We start from the raw sequence: 7570 nt of genomic DNA on the forward strand, positions 1-7570 counted from the left end.
CAAGAGTTGTTTGATTTTAATTGATTTAAACTAAATACTAATTAACCTCTTAAAACTTAAAAGCTTAAGCTAAGAAGTTTGCAAAAATAGGATGGAATAGGGTATTTGAAGTTAGATTAATGCTTAAATCCTAACAACTTATGAAATATAAATTACCACCCTTAATTCTCTCTCTCTAACCAAATTATAAAGCTACTAGGATAATTCTCTCTAACAATTTCACTAGGGACCCTAATTAAGCTTAAGATTTTAGTGTCCAATTCAACTCCCTAATTAGTTTTAGGCCCAAGTTAGGTGATTAATGGCAAATTCTAGCAAGTATGTTTAGCCCCTTACAATCTAAATGACCTCTAAAATTATGGTAGATCACAAGCAAGCCCCAATAAACACTTCTCAAGATTATGATGAAGCATAAGCTAGATCAAAATACTCAAGAATATTCAAATTATGACACATTCAAGGCTGAATGATAGAGCTCAACATACCAAATGAAATTTAACAATAATCAAATCAATCTCCATACAAAAATATCAATCAAGATTATGATTGTAAAGCAAAGACATAGCAATCCAATATTATGGTCTTACAAGTTTACTGATGGAGAAAAATTAAGAGAAAAATAAAATGATTAGAAAATTGAAGACGCAAGTGTTCATTGAGCTTCCATCCTCCTCTAAGCACCCAAAATTACTTAGCCTTCAAAGTTCTTCAAGTCCTCTATGAAAAACTCAGTTGGCAAACCCCTCCATGGAATCGAGTAGAGAATGAAGCATGAAATGGATAATCAAGTGGTAGGGATGTGTAGATGGGAACTAACAGGAGAAGAATGTGAGTGATTAGTAATGATCCAATGGTTAGATGAAGAGAAATGGAGGCGAGAAGGGGGCTATCATGCCTGAAAAATGAGAGAAAATGAAGAACAATGAAGAACAAGAGAGAGGATGTAAAATAAAATGAAGAAGGTGGTGAGAGATTAGTATGTGGTAGCTAGGCTTTATGTTTTAGGTGAAAAATAGCTGGGAGGGGCATGGATGTCCAGCTGCAAATGAGGCAAAAAAAATAAAAACAAAAGGAAAAAAAAAAAAAAGGCTAGAGTGAGGTACACACTTCCCACATACATAAATAGATGGCTTTCTCTTATTGACTTAAAGGGAATATCCTAAGTAAAAGTATTCTCATTTATTTCATCAGAGGATCTGATTATTCTCTCCTTTTTCACCTAAAATGATGCCACATTTTTCCTTTTTAGTCCCCTTTTATGATCCTTGACCAATTGCAAAAATTTTCAAGTTAACATGTGCTACCTAAGTCATAAAATGTATACAAAATCAAAATTAAATATTCATGTGACCTAATAAATAAATTCTTGCACATGGAGTTAATTAATTAGCATAGAAGAATATTAATGAAGTAAAATCGAATTATGGATGCACATAAAATCATAATTCGGTCAAGTCAACAATTATGAAATGTGATTTTTTATTTTATAACGCTCAAACCAAATTGAATTTTAAAAAACTAATTTCATATTCATTCTTCTAGGCATAAAACATATGGAGTACAACATTAATTCAATTTTCATAAAAAGTGTAATTTTGGATCAAAATACTCCTAATGCACAATTTTTGCCTCTTAAGCAATTTTCTTACTTTTGACACCATGATACACTAAAATGAGGGATAAAACATGTAAAATGAACTCTAAATGAATGGATAAAGTTGTGTGCAATATGAGTTTTTATCAACATCGTCATCATTACATCAAAATCTATGGCTCTTCCAAACCCTAATTTCCACCTTAATCTTATTCAAATGATCATCCTTTTGTTGTGCAACTCTGATTTCATCCAAAAATTGTTCTCAAACTTAGTAATTTTAGAGAGCAACTAATCGATTCTCAACTACTTCTACATTTACTGTATGAAAGCTACTCCATAATTCATGTTCCTTGACCATCATTGAGCAGCATGCACAAGTTTCCTGCTCAAGCATCGGCAACCATGTTAGCTTTTTTTGGATGATACTTCAACTCAAAGTCATAATCCTTTAAGAACTCAATCTATTTGCATTGTCTCATATTGAGTTCCTTCTAATCAAACAAATATTTTAAAACTTTTGTGATCACTAAAGATTTTAAAGGAAGACAACATAAAGATAGTGCCTCCATATCTAAAGCAAATACCACAGCAGCAAGCTCTAAGTCATGAGTTAGGTAGTTTTCCTCATGAGGCCTTAATTGTTAGGAGGCATAGGCCACTACTTGATCCTCTTGCATCAATACACAACCTAAGCCCTTCTTAGAAGCATCGATATACAAGGTATAAGGAGCAATTTAGACAGGTAAAATGAGATCGATGTGGTAGTTAACCTCTTTTTTAGCTCTTGAAAGCAACTTCGCATTCGTTCGTCCAAATAAATGGGGCATCCTTTACAGTTAACTTAGTTAGGGGAATTGTAATTTTAAAAAACCCTTCATAAATCAACAATAGTAGCTCACAAAACCCAAGAAACTCTTAATTTCTATCACATTTTTAGCTTAAAGAATTTGATTTCTTTAAGCTAAAAATCATATTTGCTCAGCTAGGCATATAGCTTATGCTCTCCCAATACCTCCACAACAATTATGAGGTGTTTAGCATGGTCTACCTCATATAAGTATGTCAACAATTAAAGACTACAATCAATTTATCAAGATAGGGCCCAAAAATTCAATTCATATAATCTAGAAAATGGCTGGGGCATTTGTTAACTCAAATGACATCACAAGGAAACTCATAATGTTCATATCTAGTCCTAAAAAGCTGTTTTATGGACATCCTTACTTTGACCCTTAGTTGATGATACTTGATTTCCATCTTAGAGAACACCGCTAAATTGACTATTGATCAACAAATCATCATTTCGAGGCAAGGTTACTTGTTCTTGATGGTTACCTTATTTAATTGTCTGTAATCAATACACAATCTGAAGCTCCAATTTTTCTTTTTCACAAACAATACCAGTGGCCTTATGGCAATACAATTAGTCTAATAAACCCTTTCTCTAATAACTCTTTAATCTATTTCTTCAACTCAGCCAACTTTGATAGGGACGTCCTATATAATGCCTTGGAAATAAGCCTCGTATCGGGCATGAGCTTAATCGAGAACTTAAACTCTTGTTCTGGAGGCAAACCAATCACCTTAATAGGAAAGACGTTAGAGAATTGTCTCACTACTGAAATCTAATCCATACCTTCTTCAATCTCTGCCTTACTGATAAGAAAACTAAAAAACTTGACAACCCTTTTTATACATTTTTACTTGAGCTGCAGATAATAACAAAGGATCCTAGGACTCTATAGGGGTTATAGTAAGAGCTAAGGGTGACATACTCTTTTTCTTACAATCAAGTATAGCTAGTAGACAATCAATCTATCCCCATAATAACCTGAATCCTAGATAAAGACAAAACAAATAAGGTCTATGGTGGTATTTCGATCCTCATACTCAATCTCTACATTTAGACATGCCTTGGTAATTTTTATAATCAAACCAGCAGGAGTAAAAATTTTCACATCAAAAGTAAAGTAGACACAAGTAATTTGCATCTTTTTATACATTCATCAGTTACAAAGAAGTGCATAGCACCCGAATCAAATAAAGCATGAATATCATTGTCAAGGATCAATTATATCTTGAATAGCATTAGGGTTGTTAGTAGCCTCTAGCCTAGAGAGGGCATACACTAGTGCTAGCACTGTAGGTCTTTGATCAATACCCTTGTTCTTGTTCTAATTGTAGAATTAGGAGATGTGACCAAGCTTCTGGTAGATGTAACAAACCCAATAATTACCAGAATAGAACCTCCCACACTTACTGCACACTTGATTACTAGTAGCACCAAAGTAGAAGTAGAGGTAGCTAGGCTCTTATAGGACCCCTGACTCTCACTTTGATTCCCTCTATAGTTTTAGCCCTTCTAGTAATGGCCCTTCTTCTTCTAATTTCTAAAACCTCCAAGACCTTAGTTGCTCCTTTCCTTACTCAACCAATAGGTTTAGGGTGAATAGGGGGCTTCCCACTGGGTTCCTTCCTTCTCTCTCTATCAGCTTCTAATCTAGCCTCTCTCTTCCTTCAAGAAACAATCCCGAACTTATTACACATCTCACCAAATATCTTGATCTAAAAAGGGGCTAACTGTTCTTTCAGATCAGGCCTTGCCTTCTCCAAGAATCATTTAGCCATCCACTCCGTGTCCTCATGTTTCTGGAGGTAGGTGGAGTATTTAGTTAATTGTGAGAATTGCTTAATAAATTCATCTTCATCCAGGTTACCCTAGCGAAAAGCATGAAATTTCACCTCCTTTTTCACTCTTAGTGTAGTAGGAAAATAATGCTCAAATAATATGGTCTTAAATTCTTCTCAAGTGAGAGAGGACTCATCCTTCGATTTTGATGTTTCCCACCACTTCTTAGCAGCATTCTTCAACAGGATTATCGCCAGCTACACCTTCTGATTAGAAGTGCACACGACCATATGAAAAATAGTCTCCAACTAATCTATCCATTCTTCAACCATTGATGGCTTGAGATTTCCATCAAAGGTAGGAGGGTTAAACTTACGAAAAATATCCCAATCTTCATGATAGAGGATGTCTTCTGATCAAGTAGGACTCTCATTCTTTGAACCGGTCTCATGGTAAGAATGGGAAGGTGAGTCCTCATTAGCGGATTAAACTCACAGTATATACCTTGGTATGCTTTCCTTATTGTTGGTCATTTCCCTCTCAGTTGGCATTCTCTTTCTATTGCCTCAAAGTGGCCAACTCTTCTTCTTGCTTCTTCATATGGTTACTAAAATCCTATAATAGATCCATCATTTGCCTCATAGTTGGCTCACCCTGCCCTAGTTAAAGCTATATGGGTTGGCCTTGCCTATTTGTTGCTGTGTGGGTTCCAATTGTGGCAGCGAGGGTATGTCATTTCCTACTGGCTTAATAGGATTAACAGTATTCTTGTCATTTCTTCTAGTCGTAGACACCACCTCTCCCTCCTAAAGGATGGAAGTCACAAAAATAAGTCAATACTAATCTTCAAAACAAAAAGAATAAAGGCGAAGCATTATAATTTAATAATGTATATTGTCAATAAGCTAAGTTAATGCATAACAACTTCACAATTTATAAGAACCTTGAAACATGAGGCTCTGATGCCAAGATTTAACACCCTAAAAATTTTTTCAAAATAATTAACTCAATTATGGTAGAAAAATGTCTACCATGGTAAACAGAAGTTAACTAATCCTATATTTTTTTTTAAATAATTCTGTAATTTAAAACACTACATGGTAGAAAATGATAAAATATAACCTTATAAAATATTCTATCTTTTAAAATAACTATCATAATAGAAAAGATTGAGCTAGATAAATAAATACTATTATGATAAGTATAATTTAAACTCCTTAAATTGTGATTTTTAAGATTTGAGATCCCAAACAACTAAAACCAATATAAGTGTAAAAGGTCTAAAAGATCCCTTTAAAATTAAAAATATAATAAACCCAAAAGAATAGAAAAAATAAAAATAGTTATATATTTTAAGATCTTACAACCAACTATCAACTTTGCCTAACGACACAACATAATTTTCAATACTGATAATACATATCTACTATTATAGTTGGATTATAACCACTCAACACAACTTATGTCAATAATCAAATATAAAAATAAGTAACAATTGACTTAGGTTTGCTTTTACAAAATCAACTACTTCTTTAAATTTGCTTGATGAACATCTCGTGTTGAACAATAAAATATATTTTTGACATTTTCCTTCAACTATTGCCTGTTGTTTGTAGTGCTCCTTCTCCCTAGTATTAACTTTTTTTCCATGCTTCTCTAACACCTTTGACAACATCTTGAAAGGTGTGGAACTTTTCCTTATTTTTCTCATGAAATTATTTTCTAAATATTCTATGTTTTGTATATTCTTGTTTGTTGCCCACCATCTTTTTATATCCCTACAAAGATTTACGTTTAAATTAGTTATTCAATATTACTTGTTAATTTTTTATATTAGACGTGTTAATTTTTTAGATTTACTTGTTATTAAACTCCATACAATTTAGAAACCAAATCCACATTTTATTCAATGTCATAGTATAAATAGCTCAAGTTATCTAATTAATAAGTAATGTTAAAGAATTAACAAACAAAGTTATGTGATTAATAAATAATGTGGTTTAACAAAAGAGTCACAAATAAACATGTGATGCTAAGTAATTAACAAATTATGTTGGGAAATCAACAAGTAAAGTTATGCATTAATAAGTAATATAAACCAACAACTCCACATACATGTTGCTAAATCACCATCAATAGCTTGTAAATTTTATAACACCACTTGTCATTCACCATTCTTAATTTTCTCTTTCTTCGAAAATAAAAAATGAAAGGACTCAACAAAGAGGGAAAATTCAAAACTGTTTGATGATTTTTTTTTTTCTTTTAACAGAGACTATTTCAATATTTTCATCATTGAAATTAATTTTATTTCAATCTTTTTAAACTAAATTAAAATTTTAGATTTTAATGTACTTCATTATGTCATATACCTCATCCTCTGTTGAAATTATCCAATGAAAGTATATATATAACGACTTAAGGAAAAAAAAAAAAACTCTGTAGTCTAACTAATAAATCAGAAGCATAAATTTTCATCAACAAATTAAAAGATAAAAAATAGAAAAGATAAAAATAATATTACCTAATTAGTTTAATCAAAGAAATCACAGCCGCAGAAACAGTCGAAGAAGCAGCAAATCGAAGCATCATCATATTCACTGCGATAATGACTTTACATCGTTTCATAATGCTTTGAGGAAGATACCCAGAAATTTCAAAAAAATGTCATATTGCAAGATAAATTAATGGAGATTGTAGGACCAAAATATTTTGCTGCTTACAGAGTGGTGTCATCGTTCCAGTGCAAAATATAACGACAAGAAAATAAGCAATGAGCAAGAGCAAGTGCGGTGGCCGCCGGAGGTTCACTCGACCGCAACGGCAGTGACTGAACAGAGAGGCAATGAAGAAGCAAAGAGGCGACGGCGAAGAGAGGATGAAAGTGATGTAGGAGCAGCAGCTAAGTAGGGTTTATTTAGTGAAGGGCAGTTATGGAATATTGGAAATAAGGTGTGGCTATTTGAGTCACCCAACAAAACATTCGGTTTTGAAACGATTATGAAAAGGAAAGTAAAATGGAATATGATCAAATATGCCTCTCCAAATTAAAATTTGCAAAACTAAAATTTTTATAAATTGAAATAAGTAAAAGAGTAAATTGATATCTAAATTATAGATTTAAAAGCAAATTTTAAACTTATTTATTCTGTAATATTTTTTTTAATTTTTGAAAATAATGTTAAATATAATTCCTATCATTAACAAAAATTAATTTTAAACATGAGTTAACCACAAAATGTTATAAAAGGATCTAAAAATTTTAAAAAAAGATCAATAAAATTCTCTTAATCCTTTTCATTAATTTTTTTTAAATCCCTATCTGTAGTTTTTTTTGATATTTT

At 32.2% G+C, this 7570-nt stretch overlaps 1 long non-coding RNA gene across 1 annotated transcript; it reads right to left on the reverse strand.

Annotated features, from left to right (window-relative positions):
- Nucleotides 1–4674: 4674 nt before the first annotated feature.
- LOC129289794 (uncharacterized) lies at nucleotides 4675–7081 on the reverse strand. Its single transcript, XR_008588233.1, has 3 exons — nucleotides 6950–7081; nucleotides 6751–6826; nucleotides 4675–5032 (listed from the first exon to the last, which is right to left on the reverse strand). It is a non-coding gene; the product is annotated as an uncharacterized LOC129289794 (long non-coding RNA).
- Between the last annotated feature and the right edge of the window lie 489 nt (nucleotides 7082–7570).

The sequence above is a fragment of the Prosopis cineraria genome, unplaced genomic scaffold (genome assembly GCF_029017545.1).
Source record: "Prosopis cineraria cultivar Desert tree isolate PC_DT_omini unplaced genomic scaffold, ASM2901754v1 PC13, whole genome shotgun sequence".
Classification (NCBI taxonomy): domain Eukaryota; kingdom Viridiplantae; phylum Streptophyta; class Magnoliopsida; order Fabales; family Fabaceae; genus Prosopis; species Prosopis cineraria.